This window comes from Rhinatrema bivittatum, chromosome 3, assembly GCF_901001135.1.
Source record: "Rhinatrema bivittatum chromosome 3, aRhiBiv1.1, whole genome shotgun sequence".
In the NCBI taxonomy this organism is placed as follows: Eukaryota; Metazoa; Chordata; class Amphibia; order Gymnophiona; family Rhinatrematidae; genus Rhinatrema; species Rhinatrema bivittatum.
The window spans coordinates 351387095-351405349 of record NC_042617.1 but is presented as its reverse complement, the minus strand read 5'-3'; the positions used below and the strand labels follow the sequence as shown (position 1 = coordinate 351405349).

Genomic DNA, 18255 nt, shown 5'->3' with positions numbered 1-18255 from the left:
CTACGCATCATTCGACCAGGCATTAGACATGGTGAGGCATTGGGGACAAGGCGCATGGTTGGCAAAAGCCGACATTGAATCAGCCTTCCGCTTGCTTCCAATACATCCCAGCTGCTTCCATCTGTTAGGGTTTCAATTCCGAGGTAAATATTACTTCGATAAATGCCTCCCGATGGGCTGCTCCGTATCTTGTGCCTACTTTGAGAGGTTTAGCACATTTGTGCAATGGGCGGTGGGCTGTAGAGCAGGACATCGGGAGGGGAAAAATCATACACTATTTGGATGATTTTTTATTTACCGGCCATAGGGACACACAGGCCTGTGCACAAGCCCTTGAAGCATTCATGCGGAAAAGCGGACGAATTAGGTATATCGCTAGCCAAGCACAAATCAGAAGGACCGTCACAAAAATTGTCATTTCTGGGAATCGAAATCGATACCCTGCAAATGGTCACACGCCTACCGCCCTCAAAGCTGGAATCGTTACGCGCCAACATATCTATTACCGAACACTCACGCAAAATCACGCTAAAACAAATGCAGTCACTCATTGGTCATCTCAATTTCGCATGCAAGATCATGCCCATGGGTCGCCCTTTCATTAGAAGATTGTCCCAAGCCACAGCATCCGCAAGATCCATCATTTCATTAGAATCACCAAGGAGCTCAGGGAGGACCTCATAGTATTGAAGACATTCCTGGGGTATTATAATGGCCGGACGGTTTGGAGGGACCCACTCATGACCAATAGGGAGTTACAGCTCTACACCGACGCAGCGGGGAGCGTTGGATTTGGGGCCTATCTGGCTGAGAAATGGTGTGCTGAACGACGGCCAGTGCAGTGGGAAGCCAAGGGTGTGCTCAGAGACATCACTTTTCTCGAATTGTTCCCCATTGTTGCAGCGATACACATGTGGACAGCATGTTTCCAGAATAGAAGAGTAGTTTTTTGGTCGGACAACATGGCGGTTGTACAGGCTATAAATTCTCTCACCGCCCACGCCCACAGGGCATTAGGCTATTGCAGGATTTAGTACTTCTCTGCCTGCACGTTAACCTGGTCTTTAAGGCTAAGTAAGTACCGGGGGAGTTTAACTGCATTGCTGATGCACTGTCTCGTTGTCAGTGGTCTCGTTTCAGATTCCTGGCCCTGGAAGCAGAACATCAACCATATCGCATCCCACCTTGGATCTGGGAATTAGGGTGCCCGGGATTGACTCCTTATTGAGATCGGCTCTGGCAGAGAGTACTTGGAGAGCATATTCACGCGGATGGAGCTTATTCCAACAATTTGCCAATCAAAAAACACACACATTCAGGGGACAATGACAGAGAAAAATGTAACAGAGTTCTTACTTTACCTCAAGAACGCAGGTGTATCCAGAGCACAGGCAGGGCAGCACGTAGCGGCTATTGTTTTCGTTGCCAAATTATGGGGTATAAGCGCCATTAGCAACTCCTTTCTCATAAAGAAGATATTAGAGGGTTGGCGGAGACAAGAACCAGGTAGAATGGACGCCAGAAATCCTATCACACCGATGCTGCTTCAAGCACTGGTAAAGGAGCTCCCTAGCCTAGTTTGGGACAATTACGAGGTAAAGCTATGGACCGTGGCCTTTTCACTAATGTTCTTTGGGGGCATTTAGAAACAGCGAGCTTATCCCGAGGGCAAAGGTGACCACCAGGCCATCTGATGGGGGTTTCCCGATAGAAAACATAAGGATGGTTAAGGAGGCAGTACAGATCTTTATTAGGCGAGCAAAAAATGATCAGCGGGCAATAGGTCGTTGGATTACGTTATACCCTGCTCGTATGGGGGATATATGCCCTGTAAGGGCCGCGAGAGAATACCTTAAAGTACTCCCGCCCAGGGGGGTCCGTTACTAAAACACAAAGTTGGCAACGCACTATCGCGTTACCGGTTTATCAGCATACTGCGCAAAGGATTAGAAAAGATAGGGGAAGACGCGGGAGGTTATCACACACATTCATTCCGAATAGGCGCAGCATCCTTTGCCAGCAGCAGCGGTTTAAGCGAAGATCAAATTAAAGCTGTAGGGCGGTGGAAATCCGGTAAATTCAGATCTTGCATACGGCCCAATAAACAGTTTCACTAGGAAATCTAAACGGCATATAATTAACATCCTGTTCCCCTTAACCGTTCCTATTTTGTCTATCATAGACTCGTCAGCCGAGAGCGCGAAAGTGATATGGATCATGGGGTACTCGTACATTTATTGGGCGCACGTACATTTATTGGGCGCACATTAGAACCAAGAAAAAGACCTCCAGCGATCAGATGGGCACACCTCGTAGCAAGGCCAGCATATTCTGGCTGGGCAACCGAGGGATGAGGTGGGGCCAACTAAGGCCTTGCATCCTCCAATACGCCAGGCAATTGCCACGGCCTGATATTATCATCTGTCAGTTAGGAGGTAACGATTTGGTCACAGTCAAAAACATTGACCTAATAATCAATATCAAGAAGGACTTGACTGCAATTAAGGCTATATGGCCATCCGTGGTATTTAGTGTGGTCCCACATTATCCTTATCCTTCGATTGGGATGGCGGGACGCGAGGTCACATAAAGCCATCGAAAAAAGCAGGCGCAAATTAAATAAAGAAGTGGGGACGTGGTTGAGAGCAATAGGGGGCTATGTCATCAAACATGATATTTCGCTCTCATGTTCAGGCATGTATAGGCCAGATGGGGTTCACTTATCACACGTTGGGGTAGATATCTTCATTCTCGCCAGGCAAACGGCCACAGCAGCTTAGTTAATTAGTGGGGGTAGGAAACAAATAAGGTTTTACTGTTTCCTACTTTGGCGGGGGCCCTCACCGGAGCATAAGAGGATGTGTCGCTGCATAGGGGGGAAGTTTTTGGTGTTGGGGGGGGGGGAGGGGAGGAGCACAGCACCAAGGACTTTGCATGGGGGGAAAGCGGGGGCATGGATATAACTAAGCATGGCGGAGACCGAGATAATGGCCGGTCTGGGGGGTGGCCCAATGAAGGCCTGGCATAAGCAATAACCGCGGCCCGCAAGGCCAGGGGTGGGAGGAGGCGGCAGAATACGGCACGGAGCGGCAGTAGCCATGGAGGCGTTCACGGAGCGGGATGCCAGTGGCGGGTGTTCCCCTTCACGGAGCGGAAGGCGGGATTGGCATTCACGGAGCGGGGTGCCAATGGTGTACCACCTTCACGGAGCGGAAGGATGGAGGGCTGCCGTCTCCAAAAAACAGAGGGGTGGGAAGAACAAGGAAGGTACCGGTGAGGGCGTTGGCTTTAGTTAATGCCAATTGCGTTTAAGCTGCTGCAATATAAAGTAATAATGTTTTAATGCTATTTTTGGCTGTGGCCGTTTCTTCCACTCAATAAAGGTTATCTTGGTTTACCTACTCTGTTGTCGTGTGGTCAAGGGTGGGAGGGGCGGTCGTCCGTAAGCTACGGCGTGCCCGAGTTATGGGCCCTACTTGTGAAGCTGCATGTCTATGTTTAAATGCATTTCAGAGTTTAAAAGAAATATAACGATTAAATAAAATAGGGGGCATGCCAACACTTCCTCGCCAAAGTGAAATATCTGAACAGAATGCATTGATTTTCTATGTGAGTGTGGGCGGATTAAGTCATCCTGGTCGTCCAGGGTGGACAATGGTGCATAACACAGTCACTGCCCTTGGCCTCTCATCCCTAGTTTTATTTGAAACAGGGATTCCAACTTCTGGCCCTTGGGATCCCTGTGGTGGTCACAGTCCAAAGGAGCAAGGCACGTAAGGAAGAGAGGAAAGTTAACATTCCAGGTCCAGTTGGGTGAGACAGTTAAGGGTGGGTGAGACAATAAAGGCAGTAAAAGGTCCAGGCCAGTGGGTGGTGCAGACCAATAGCAGCAGGAGAGAGGCAGGGATGAGACAAGTTTTTAGATTTTCCAGAAGTACAGCTGGGAAGTCTGGTTGTTTCATTTAGTATAGGAGCCACCCAGGCATTGCTTTTAAGGAATGAGAAGCGTGGGATTCTCAATTCAGTACTGCCAGGGAGATCCGAGGGACGGTGTGCCAACCTGAAACTGAACAGGGGAAACAGGAGAGGAGATTGATCCACAGCGCAGGGGATGCATAGCAGTTGGATAACAGGTACATAGGGTGCCCTATACATTAATCTGCATCATTAAGAAACAAAGTAACTGGATCTGTAAGAAGGTGATTTTTATATGTGGCACACAAACTTATGGAGCTAGAGCAGCACAGTATAGACTGGAAAGAGTGTTTTTTTCAGTTACCTCCTGCACTTACAGTTACAGTACAATGCAGGAGAGCCAGTGGAGTGGTAAAGTCTGTGATGAAATAAAGAGGAAGAAGATTAAAGTTAGTCTGTGGACAGTGATGGACTGGAGGAAGAGAGAGCGATCAGAAGGGATGGCAAGGGACCAGATGGAGATGCAGACAGAAGAGGAACAGTGAGGGATTCAAAATAGAGTCAGACAGAGGTAGGGCTGTGAGAGACCAGAGAGATGATGAAAGATGTGGAGCGGCGAGAGTCCAGAGAGGCAGACAGAAACAGGACAGTGGGGATCAGAGAGAGATTCATGGCGCAGTGGAATGGCTGGGACCAGAGTGAGACCCTGAAGAGAAGGCATGGGGGTAAACCGCAGCAGTAGTTATTATCCTTAACAAAAGGCGTGGAGTAACCTGCGTGGAACAGCAATTACTACCATAAGCAGCTTACTAGGCATACTGGATGGACTGTTTATATCTGCCATCATGTACTATCACTACTGCTTGGTAGATAGCAGCACAGAGGGGACCCTGCTGGCCCAGAGATCCAGTGGACTGCATGAACAGAGAAAATGAGTGTGATGTGTGTATTGGCGTGCACACACATACACACACATACAGGCTTGGGGGGGGGGGGGTGAGAGAGGGATACATCTAAGATGATTGTCCTCTTTTGAAAGAGCCCTGTTATCAGCTAGGTTTTGTAAACTAGATAATTATATCAATTTGTTTAATATATGAGCAAAGATGTGCAGGTATTAGTGCTGAAGTGTGGCAGCATGTGGAATGGACACTGGCAGCTAGCCAGGAGCAGCAAAGCAGATAATCTTAATTTGCTAGTAGTGATAGCCCCATTGTATGAGAATTTTATTTTCCATATAGGAGGGCTTGCTAATGGTTAGCCTCTCCAGAAACAACAAACTGTAGCTTTCTATAAAATAATCTGACCAGTAGCAAATGTACCAGTTAGAGGTTGCTGGAAGAATCTGATAACGCCAAGCAGCATGAGGGGAGGCTGAAGGGGGAGAGAGGTTGTAGGCATAGGTAGGTGGCTATAGACAGATAATAGATATAATTATCTAATATGTGCTTCATGCAGAATTTATATGGTTAGGATGATAAATATATTTAATTCTCAGTAAACTTGCCTACAAATTGTATCCTTCATGGAGTTAAATAGCAAGAGCACACAATACAAGAAAATAATAGTTCAATTAAGTTTTGCTTTAATGTTAAAATGACTTAACTGGGAATTTAAGAAACATGTATAGTTCTAAAGTTTCTGGAAGAGAATGATTTAATGTATAATACTGAAAGTCTTTCAAGGAGTTAACAGTTTAATTCAGGGTTGGTTTCCTGCAAGAAAACATTTGAGCCTCTAAGGATTATAGTTTGGGAGTCAGGCATTTCATTTACAGAGCTAGCTACTGCCTCCTTTCAGTAACAATGGACAGGCAGGGGAGTCAGCACCTGCGAAAACAAAAGGTTGAGATTACACAGTTCTCAATTTTGTGACATGCTACAATATTAAAATCGGAGAGTTTCACAGTTTTCATAAGGAGCTAACAGAGGAGACTGGAAATGATTCTGTCATACAGTAGTAAAGCCAGCATAAAGCAGTGAGGCAATACATGCACATCTTTACTAGCAAATGCTAAACTAGCTTGAAAATTGCATTTGCACATGGGATGCAAGAGTCAGAAACCAACTGCAGTGCAAAAAGGTATTAATGAAGTTAAGATAATTTGAGAGGGATATGTAAGAAGGTTATATGTAAACAAGAGGAAGCCACCGAGTTTATCAACTCAATGGGTAGAGGTCAGACAGTGGTGTCTGAGGACTACTGATGAACAAAAAGAATTTACAGAAAAAGCAATTACCCACTAGGCCCACATTCTAACCAACAATTCACTGACAGTATGCTAACTGTTGTGGAGAAACTGGAGGAGATAAAGGCAGAATGATGAAAGACTGGGCATTCTTTCTCCTGCAAGAAGGAAAACTAGTCAGGTTTGTGAAGTTTAATGCAAAGCAACGTTTGATATTTTAATGCTTTTGTGGACGAACAATTCGTGCTGATTGGCTGCCTTGAGAATACAGTTAAATTCTGCTTTTAACCTAAGTAGACAGGCATGCAAGTCATGGGATGGCTAATAATAATTATTCAGGCAAAACATTGACACATTCTGAATATAAAGTTAAAAGGTAAACGTTTATGCAGATCTATGCAATAAAATGCGCCCAGCTGAGCGCACAGGTTGGATATGCGTTTCGGACATGCTTTCGTAACGCCTGATGCAATAAGGGGATTAGCGCCTCCAAAACGCGCATGCAAACAAAGGCATTAATTGGTGCGGACTGGGAGGGAACTGGGAGGGAACTGGGGAAGCCCTAGTCCCGTCGCTGCGCGTGGGCTTTGAAAAATCCCCCCCCCCCCCCCCGTGCACAGAGAAGACCATCTGCCCACACATGCACACGCGAATATTGTATTTTATAACGAGGGCACCGACGCGCACGTGTTATAAAATAGCCGCGTCCATGTGCGCACATGGACGGGCACGAGCTCTTTTGAAATCAACCCCATCCTGCTGATAAATTTGCCACCACACGATAAAACGGATGCTCATAAATTGAGCATCCATTTTGGTAACCCGAGCACAGCCACGTCTCCTGGGTGCCCGATGTCAAGGACGCGCTAGGGCCGCACAGTTTATCCCTAGTGCGTCCGTTGTAGCGCTGCAGCTCATTTACATATTGAATTGGGCACCCAGGAGGATGTGCGCATGTTAAAAAAAAAATGGGCACCCAATTTAGATGCACATTTTTTTATGCGTCCTTTATTGCATCAGCCTGCTAAGAGTTCAGGCAGATATGCAGTGGGGAGCAACCCCTGCTTTACTATCTGGGGCCTTTCTCACAGGATTGTCGGAAGGTCTAGAGTTGCATAAAGGATACTGCTGTCCACTGCAACTCTAGACCTCTTGCTAGCTGTCACTATAGCGCATAGGAAGGGTCTAAAGTCATTGCCTGTTACAATAATGGGTTGGGGAGAAGCCTCAGGGCAACTCTCCATCTCTCTGATGTTGTGACACCCTTCCCCTAACAAACGTAGCGCCGGGCATAGGCGAAGAAGTGGCTGCATTTCACCTCCAAGCTACAGAAGGAATGGTTCTCCTAGCACTGCATAAAGGGGATGGTTAAAGAGCGAAAAATTCAAAAACCCTTCTTCAAGAAGTCAAACATGCAGCAGAAAGTACCCGGCCCCACTTTCCATCGAATTCTTTTCCTGAAGGCAGGTCCTGCGGACCCCACAGCAGGTTCGGTTTTCAGGATGACCACAATGAATGTTCATGATATAGATCTGCATATACTGAGCCTCCATGGCCTGCAAATGCATCTCATGCATATTCATTGTGGACATCCTGAAAACCCGACTGGGTGGGGGGGGTGGGGGTGTCCAGGACAGGTTTGGGAAGCCCTGTCCTATGGCCTCACGTCTCACGGCTGTGTTGCTTCCCCTTGCCAATTCTCACCCCTTCTGAGAGTCCTGTGCTCTCCAGGCTCGCATATGGTGCAAACGTCGCCATCTCTTGCTAGCCCCTTGCCTGAGCAGCTTCAGCCAAAGCCAAGGATCCCAAGCCCCACCGCCACGCGCAGGGCGGGAAAGGAGCGGCCCTATCCATTTGTCCCCTTCACTCTCTTCCTTCACAGTTGGCCTCGACCCTGGCATTCCTTCACAGCTCGCTTCCCAGCACCGAGCACTTGTTTTTTTGTTTTTGTTTTTTTTTTTTGCTAAAAGCAAAACTCCCATTCCCCTAAAAATCAACATTTTCCTCTAATGCGACCATTCCTCGACAGGCCCAGCCAAAAAACTTTCCTACTGAAAAATAAGTACAACTTTTGCAACCCCCTGAACCTCCCTGGACTCGCCCCGTGGGATTCAACAAAATTAAAAAGGAGATTTTTCTGAATGTTTTTTTTTGTACAATATGATCACAGCTTTGGAGAAAAAGTTTTCCTTTCTGAGCCTCTCGGTAATTTAGGGGGGTCATTAAACCGTTCTCTTCGGAAAAATAAACAGAATCCGACCGAGGTCGTTTCCCTGCCAACTGAGCAAGAGAAAGAAGAATAAAAAAAATAAAGATATCATTGTGTTGCAGAAGAAATCAAATATTGCAAGATAATATTACCACGCGCCACTTATAATGCTGCTTTCATAAATGAGAAAAGTTATTTTCGTGCCAGTGATGTTACTTCAAGCTGAATGACAGTCGCCAAAAACTGGAAAAAAAAAAAAGTGCTTCCCTGCTCAGCCTGATAAGATTAACTTTTGTGTCCCTAACTGGCAGAGGAGAAGGTCTTGCTTTAATTGAGGAGTTTAAGCTCCTGCTACAGGCACTGGATGGTATTTTACCTGCTTGGTCAGGGGGAAAAATACATTTTGCATTTTTTGAACAACGCTAAGGGAGCTGACTTTTTAGACCATCCCTAAACGTTTCCTTCTCCCAGGGCTGGGCTGGCTCAGATCTGCTCTGCATATTGGGGCTGAGTACATGCAAAAGACAGGAGTGTTGTTGCTGTGCAGAAGTTGGAAGGAGTGTTACGGCGTATCCCTTGCTAGACACCGCTGACCTGGAGAAGAAAAAGGGAAAGGCGTTTTTGTTGGAGAGGCTGAGGTTTTTGGAAGAGACATTTTTCTTGGTGCTGCTTTTGGAGACTTGATCCCAATTCAGGAGGGAACTCCCCTGCCTGAGGGAAAGAGAGTAATGGTGGGAGTGTCGCTTGCCCTTCGCCCAGCTGAAGTGGGGTGGCTTCTGCATCTGCCCGGAGAAGAGAAGCTTTTGGAGAGAAGCAGTTTGGATGTTTTTTTTTTTTTAGAAGTTATAAGACTTTTGTCATCCAAGGTCCAGAGTTTGAGGAATATCAGAGAGGCTGTGGCTTGACCTTTTTGCCAAGAGCCCACTTTCAGTCACCCAGGAGCTCCGCCATTAGCGAAGTCCCCACCTCACAGGGATACATGCACAGAGAACATCCAATAAAAAACATCAAGGCACTGTGAATTTTTTTACTTTTTGTGACGATTCCTGAATTTTAACTTTTGAATGGACTTTGTATTTATTTATTTTTTTTACAGTAAATCATTAACAGGCCGATACAGTAAAGTTCGCGGGAGAGCGCACAGGCCAGTGTCCTGTGCGCGCGATTCAGTAAACTAAAATATTTAAATTAGGGCCGGCGGTAAAAAGAGGCGCTAGGGACACTAGCGCGTCCCTAGCACCACTTTTTGGACAGGAGCGGCGGCTGTCAGCGAGTTTGACAGCCGACGCTCTTATTTTGCCGGCATTGGTTCTCGAGCCCGCTGACAGCCACGGGTTCGGAAACTGGACGCCAGCAAAATTGAGCGTCCGGTTTTCAACCCGTGAGCCGCGGGCCGATTTCACTTTTTTTTTTTTTTAACTTTTTTTAACTTTCGGGACCTCCGACTTAATATCGCCATGATATTAAGTCGGAGGGTGCACAGAAAAACAGTTTTTACTGCTTTTCGGTGCACTTTCCCGGTTCCGAGAGAAATTAACGCCTACCTTTGGGTAGGCGCTAATTTCTGAAAGTAAAATGTGCGGCTTGGCTGCACATTTTGCTTTTTGAATCGCACGGGAATACCTAATAGGGCCATCAACATGCATTTGCATGTTGCGGGCGTTATTAGGTTCGGGGGGGGTTGGATGCGCGTTTTCGACGCACTATTACCCCTTACTGAATAAGGGATAAAGCTAGCGCATCCAAAACGCGTGTTAACAGTGCACTCCACCGGAGCGCACTGTACTGTATCGGCCTGTAACTTAGGGAGGCAAGACCTGTGCTTGGCTCTATCTTGTCCCACTCGCAATAAACACAATACAACTTTTGGCTTTACAAAAAGGCCACAGTTTATTCTTAACCCGAGCCCTCACAAATCCAGTAACGTATGTAACAGCTCAAACAGTACCCCGCCACCCCTTCCCTCTTTTGTTTTTGCGCCTCAACCACCTCGTCCCAGTGGTGAGGCATACTATCGCTCCCCCCCATTTTACCCCACCTCGTCCCAGCGAGGGTAAGCCATGGCCTTGAGCAGCCCCCCCCCCCCCCCCCCCCCAACTACATGAGATCCTCCCTCCCATGGTCTTTCCAACAATGCAGTATTACAATTACAACTTGGGCTCGGGTTTCTCCCACAAACAAGGATGACCCAGAACATCCTTGTTCCCCCACTGCTGCCCTTTATTATCCTTTATTACCCTTGAATCACACTTTCCAATCCTTCCTGCAAGGCATTATTGAACAAATCCATCCCAATCTCTGACAGGTGCACTCCACCTCCCCTGAACACCCCTGCAGTTAAATCCCACGCCCACTCATGTCGTATCCAAAACCCCCCTTGTTTAACCACCCACCTTCCTATCTGCTGATACAATTTCTTTATGCCCTGTTTCCACAAGGTCTCATCCTTGCATTCCAGTCGCACGATTACATTCGACCAACCCACTCGAATGCTGGGCCATAGCACCATAACTCTCGCTAAATCCTTCCTAATCTTGGCTACCAAGTCCTTGCACGAGTACCTCCCCACATCATTTCCCCCTAAATGTATCACTAAAATTTGTGGTATCCCCACCACCTGCACCCGCTCCTGCAGGAAGGATATCAACTCTGCCCATTGCATTCCCTTCTTGCCAAACCAAACGATCTTCCAAAGCCGCTTATCCAAGTGTAGATTTTTTCTGTATAGTCTTTACACTGCCCGTCGCTGCGCCCAGTGTATGAAGGAATGGCCCACGAACCAGGCACACCCCTGCTCTCCGAGTACCCCTTTTGGCTCTGCAAAAGAAGAAAATACCAGTTAATAAACCCCATACACCTGCTCCCCCCCCCCCCCCCCCCCCCCCGCTCACCCCCTTTCTTGCTGATTATTTCCTAACGTAGTGTTGGGTTCATGCCTATTCTCGCCCTCGCTAACTCCTTTGTGGTGACTCCCTTCAGCTCAGACGGACAGATGCAGCCGTGGCTTCTCCCCGCCTCTCGGTCCCGGTATCCCCGGGCTGGCCTGACACCACGGATCCGCCATGTTCCTGATGACGTAAGGGCGCACACGCACGCGCGCTCCAGACATTGTACCAGCAAGGGCGTGAACCTCGGGGGCGTCCCCCTGTAGTGACGTCATCCGTTTTCAATTTAAAAGGTCTTTGTTTGCTAACTACAAACGAGTTAGCAAGGAACTCCAACGGGACTTGCTTCGGCAGTCCACGCTACTTGCAACAACGATCCGAGTCAACAAGGGGAAGCATGACATTCGAGTTCCCAATCTGATTCCAGCTTGACTTCGTCTTCGTCTTCCACCTCAAGTGACTCGGAGGCGGGTAGGTGTGCGGGAGCAGGTGTGGGTCCTAGGCAGGACATGGGTCATCCAGCACTGTCGTTGCTGACGGAACTGTGGGAGGAAGTCCCAAGGAAGATGCGGAAGCGCGTTCGTAAGCGCAAGTATGTGAATATTTTTAAATTATTGGAGGGTAGACGGGGAGGAAGAAAAAGAGTAAGAAAAAGGGGAAGGACAGGTCAGGGGTACCCAAGATGGCAAAGAATATTTTGAATTGGGTCAGAGGGTTCTCACATTTGGCTAGTGTAGTGGGACACTTTGAACCGGCACAGTATGGGCCATTGCTAGCATATGCAGATAGCATTTTAGGAACATTTAGGGACTACGAAGGTTGGGCATGGCTCAACTATGACAAAAAGTTCCGAGATAAAATGGCGGGCAATCGTTATATGTCATGGGGGACACAGGATATCAACCTGTGGCTTACGCAGATGACCAACAAGAGTGCCTTAAGCGCAAAAGGGGCGGTGAGTGGTGGGGGAGGTCATATAGGGATGCTGAATGTAGGGAGTGGGGGAGGAGTTCCTAGTTCCTTTCATGCAGCGGGCAGTAACAGTAAGGCAGGGCTGGGGAGTAAAGCGGCGGTCAGCGGGTCTGATGTATGTTGGAGATTTAACAAGGTCACTTGCCTGTTCCCGGATTGCACGTTCCGGCATGCGTGTGGGACGTGTGGCGGAGCTCATCCAGCCACTAAGTGCACCAATAGCCAGGGAGGAGCAGTCCGTAAAGGGGGTAAGCAGTGAAGTCATTTTCGAAAAGGCATCTTCTCCAGTAGTGGCTGCTGAGTTGCAAAAGGGTTAACTTGTTACCCGGACAAGAAGGCTGTCATTTTGTTATATGATGGTTTTAAAGAAGGATTTAGAATTCCTTACATGGGGCTGGGGGGGGGGGGGGGGGGCGGCTTTGCCAAAAATGCTAGGTCAGTGGGGAGATTAGCTGATGTAGCACAGGAAAAATTACAGGTAGAGCTCTGCCTGGGGTGCATCGCTGGGCCGTTTGCCGACCCTCCGTTTCATCGGATGCATTTCTCTCCATTAGCGGTTATCCCAAAGAAGGCTCCTGGTAAGTATAGATCGATCCTTAATCTTTCCTATTTTATCCCTAAAAGCGCATGTTCCATGCGTTATGCTTAATTCGTGGCAGCCTTAGATTTAGTGCATAGGGCAGGGCGGGGTGCGCTGATGGCAAAGGCGGATATTGAGTCGGCTTTTTGGATGTTGCCCATACATCCGCTGAGCCTGCCGCTTTTGTGGTTTTCATTTGAAGGAAAATATTTTTTAGATCGATGTCTCCTCGTGGGCTGTGCAGTATCTTGCACATACTTCGAGGCCTTCAGTTCCTTTTTGCACTGGTTGACTGAGCAACATACGCATTGCGACAGCATGTTGCACTACCTAGATGACTTCCTTTTTGTAGGACCCAACACATCCAATCAGTGTCAGGAGCAGCTGGATGGTTTTTATGATGTTGGCTGGCAGGTTGGGGGTGCCACTTGCACAGGATAAGACGAAAGGTCCATGCATGCAGCTGACCTTTTTTGAGTATTGAGTTGGGCTCTGAGGCAATGGTGTCAAGATTGCCAATGGAAAAGGTGCTGAAGCTGAAGGAGTTGGTGCAGGAAGTGAGAGGGGCGACTAACGTAACGTTGAGACGGATGCAGTCTTTGATTAGATCACTCAATTTTGCCTGTCAGGTCATTCCGATGGGACGGGCGTTCATCGGGAGGTTATCAGCTTCCACGGTGGGCGTCCGAGCGGGTCATCATTTTATACAGGTGACTCGTAAGGTCAAAGATGAACTGTGGGTGTGGGAGGTGTTCCTGGAGTCGTTTAACAGGGTGCGATTGATACTGGGCAGCGAGATATCAAATTTTGATATGGCGTTATACTCGGAAGCAGCGGGTGCATCAGGTTTCAGGGTATATTTTCAGGGACAATGGTGTGCTGAGCCTTGGCCGGAGGATTGGTTGTCGGTGGCTGCAGCGATTCAAATCGCTGCAGCCAGCGGGCGTTGCACCCTCCCCGATGCTCTCTACCCCCTGCCCCTCTGCCGGCACGCGCTTGTGCCCTAGTTAGAATTGGCTGCGCAGAAAAAGCCTGCACCGCCTTTCATATATGCTCACCACTTCTAGTACCCTGGCTGGTTTCTCCCTGCAGAAAGGTCCATCCATGAGCACATAGCAGAGGGAGGGAGTGTGACTTGCTGTATGTGGGTCTCCCATTCTCTTGCACACCTTGGGCCTGGGAGGTTAAGCCTTCTCCCATGGAGAGAATCCACACCACCAGGGTTGTAAGGACTGGTGCAGGAGAACTAGGACTTAGCCCCCCCCGGCACTGTGTGTCCTCTGCATCAATTCAGCCTTAACACCAAAACAGGGAGCCACACAAATAAAGAGATATCAAGAAAAAGCAATTTATTGAATCACGCCCGAGGTTTCATATCCTGTGATCTCTCTTCCCCACAAACAGGACATTCGATCCAATATTATTAGTTTTGTTCATTTTACCATTCCTTAGAATCTTTTCTCAAAAAGGATTTTTGTTTTAAATTTTCAAATCCTTGATCTCAATTTTTTTTTTTTTTTTGGCTCAAAAAAAGTGAAAGATAACTTCTGAATTTCTACATTTACCGCAGTTCCACTGTAGTCGAAAAAAGATACATTGTTAACATTTTATTTTCTAGCACTAGAAAACATTTGAAAGAAGGCCTACTGCAAAAAAAGAAAAAAAAAAGAAAAGCTGAGGACTTTAATGATTGATTTAAAAAAAAAAAAAACACATAAAAATATATACAGGAGCTGAATGGACAGGTTCTTTGACTCCTGAAAGTCCTGCAAAGCCTGTATGGGGTCACCCAGCACTTCTCCTGCAGGACCTGTGCGTCTCCTGAAACTGAATCTGCAAAGCAGAGGAAACCAGTCTTAACTTCTCCCATGTATGGATTCACAAATGCCCCAACAATTATTCACCACCTAATCGCCGCGTCATTGATTTACTGCCCATCCAAAGCAGTCATCGGAATACAGCATGAAACGAACGGAACTGGGGATCAGCATCCTTGTGAGTCCCATGCACAGTCCCGACAAGCTGGCAGTTTATCTTCAGGCGGCTTAGCTGGTCAGGGCGTGAGCCTGGAGCAAGCACGGGGAGGGGGCGAGGGTAAAGGGAGGGAACAAAAACAGGAAGAGAGAGAAAATTCAAAAGTAATCAAAGGGGCGCGGAGGGCACTGGGTCTTCAATGCCAGAGGCTTAGCAGCGGGAGTCCTGACGGGAAGTCAAATAGGAGGAAACAGGGAGGGGTGGGAAGCGCAGTACCAGCAGAGGATAAACAGACAGAAAACTTTCAGACTGATGCATTGATCTGTGCGCTGGATGTCAGCGCATGCTTCTAATGCATGGACTGAAATTGTTTTTTTTAACTCCCGATGCAGCAAGCTAATGATATGCTAATGCATCAGGAATTAAAAAGTGCGTACACCGAGTTAAAAGCGTGTTTGGCACAGGCAAAATGCACATTTTTATTCTGGGATGGGAGTGGAACCGGGCAAGATAGAGACCGTGTTGAGAGTTTAGAAAAAAAATATATAGTCAGTTAAATTGTATTTATCCGGCTTTCTGGCCACAGTTAGCCACCGCTGGAGCCCCTGAATGCAATCCGTTTTGCAATGCCTGAAAACCAGAATATAAATCAACTAAGTAAATACATATGCTACCTACAAAGGTTTAAGCAGTCTTTTCAGCGCTGGGGCTGGCAGTCAGCTATGGTGAGGGGAAGTGGAATAAAGTAGTCTTTCTCAGTCAGGCATAGGTAATCCCAAGTGTATCTGAGCGGCAGTGTTCAGTAGATATCTGCATCCTACACCTGAGATAAACAAAGGTGTAAACATTCTCTTCCTTGTATTTCAGCATGCAGCTGGGGGGGCTATGAATAACAGGATTTCCATGTTTTAAAAATAACTGCTTTCTTTACAGCAAAATGTTAGGTGCTGACTTATTTCCAGTTGTCTTTTTGCAGGTTCCGGACCTCTGAGGCAGAGGGGTGAGCCCCGAGGATGCCAGCACACAGTGATGGGGCCTGGAGTTCTTGGAGTAGTAACAGTGAGTAAAGCAGAAAGTATAGAAGAGCTACTGGGAGCTCTAAAAGATAATCCGATTATTTGGTTTAAGGTATGGTATCATACGGGGGGAATCCATCTGTTCTGATCATTATCTTAACCACCGGTCTATATTGCCAGTGCCAGAAAAGCTGGGAGAAGTTTCAGTAACTTGGCTGTACTTACTACTCTGGAAAGCAAAGATACTGGGGGGGGGGGGGGGGGGGGGCGCAAATTGCTTTTACTACCCAACTCTTCAAAATGTGGGTAACATGACAGGCACTTAGGGGGTGGAAGGTAGGGGGCATTGGCAAATGGTCAGATTATGGAAATAGGGAGGTGGTCTTGCAGGTGCCTAAAAACCAGCTGTCAATGAACAGAGAGTAATTTCACATTTACTCTTTCAAAAGAAGCAACTCGGTCAGCAAGAAAGACATTCCGCAGAAACATCGCTCCTAACATCAGGAAAAACAAAATTGTAACCGCTGTTTAAGCAGTTCACAATAGAGTGGCCTGGGGAGGCCCCCCCCTCCCCCCCTGAAATGGGGCGATGCATTCACGCAGTCCATGGTTCTTTGGGATATTTAAGGGTTGGTGAGGCAACCTTATTCAGTTCATCAGGTGTACAAGACAAAGGCTTGTTTAAAAACCAAGCCTTAATTGCTATGCAGAAGAAGAGCGGGGACGGGGGTGGGTGGGGGGGGGGGGCAGAGTGGTGCTGTTCAGGGCATGGGAGGAAAAAAATGAAGGCCCCCACTGGGTCAGGGTAGCCTGGTTACACCTTCATCGAAGGCCAGGGGGTGCGGGGCTCATGCAAACAAGGCGAGCAACGACTGCGTATTCTTTTATTACGGCAGGGGAACATCAACGACAATGGGGCGCGACAAATCTTGGGGCAAGTTGCCAGTCCCCCCTGTATATTACGGGCCAAGAACGGAGGCGGCAGCAGCAAGAGCTGGGTGAGGTGAGGCGTCAGGTATCCCACCGCAGCGGATGGAGAAAGGAAGGACCGGCTTACGGGATCACTGGAGGTGATTTGGGTGAAGGACTGGAGAGAGCAGCCAAGAGCAAAAGGGGATTGCGAAAAGATGGGAAGGAAGTGAATTAAAGGTAAACAAGTAGGGGAGGGGGGGAGGGGGGTGTACAAATTGCACACACAGAAATAGCAGCCCCGGCGCAAAGGCTGTTTTTTAGTTCAGAAGGGAGGGTCCATCTTGCAGGCAGCGCTGGTCCCTCCTGTGGCGGCAGCTCACCAGCCGTAAGGAAGGAAGATTAAAACGGGGGGTGATCAGGTGCCATTAGAAAAGGAGCAGCTGGGCTGGGGAAGTTATGAGCACAAGGTCAACAAGAAAAAGGACCCAGGCTGGGATCTGGCTGCTCAGAGGATAGGAGAAATAATAAATGGTAAGGAGAACACAGAGCGGCTATCCCATTGCCTCGAACATCTTGCACAGAGCGGCTTGACGAGGGGAGAAAGGGGAACTGAATAACAAGCAAACATAGGGGGTCATTTTCCAAGGAGTTACCGCAGGAGATAATTCCGCAAATCGCGCTAACAGCCGTTAACGCGATTTGCGAATTTTTAATTTTGTATTCAGGGGGCGGAGCATATGTTAAGTAGGAAAGAGTTATCGTGTGCCGCGAAACAGCCGCAGTGTTAGCGCGGCTCCTAACGCTGCCAATAGCTACACCTGTTTCATTTGCGGTACGTTGTGCGCTAGAGGCCGGTAAAGGTTTATCGCGGTTCACGATGTTTCTGGACAGCCTGTTTCAGTGTGGAGAGAGAGAGAGAGAGAGCCGCCGTGCTATAGTGCCTCTTCCCTAGACAGGTATTTGTATCCCTATGGGAGGCCCACCTAGTAACTCGAGCTGGGGATTAGGTATGAGTGTAGGGGGTTGGGGGTCACTTTGACATTCAACATGAGACGTACGAACAGAACAGTGGACTCTTGTGAAGATTTGATGGCCTTCGGAGTGAGGAAACTCACTCCAAGATGAGATTTGGACAATGTTCTCTCCACCTAGCTTGTTGTTGCCCAGGTAGAATGTCCATCAAGCTAGGTGGAGAGAACATTGTCCAAATCTCATCTTGGAGTGAGTTTCCTCACTCCGAAGGCCATCAAATCTTCACAAGAGACCACTGTTCTGTTCGTACGTCTCATGTTGAATGTCAAAGTGGCCCCCCCAACCCCCTACACTCATACCTAATCCCCACCTCGAGTTACTAGGTGGGCCTCCCATAGGGATACAAATACCTGTCTAGGGAAGAGGCACTATAGCATATCTATCTCTCTCTCTCTCTCTCTCTCTCTCTCTCCGGAAACATCGTGAACCACAATATATACTCACAATGTAGCCCAAATGGGGTTAATAGCGCAACTTGTGTGATGGGGGTATACTACCGTCCACCTGGTCAAGATGGTGAGATGGACAATGAAATGCTAAGAGAAATTAGGGAAGCTAACCAAATTGGTAGT

At 47.8% G+C, this 18255-nt stretch overlaps 1 long non-coding RNA gene across 1 annotated transcript in view; it reads left to right on the top strand.

Annotated features, from left to right (window-relative positions):
• The window catches only part of LOC115087809, a 92667-nt gene that overhangs the window by 3985 nt on the left and 70427 nt on the right, over positions 1-18255 (top strand). Inside the window, exons 2-3 of the long non-coding RNA XR_003855618.1 lie at positions 15700-15782; positions 16636-16888. This is a non-coding gene — a long non-coding RNA (uncharacterized LOC115087809). The remainder of the gene's footprint in view (positions 1-15699; positions 15783-16635; positions 16889-18255) is intronic.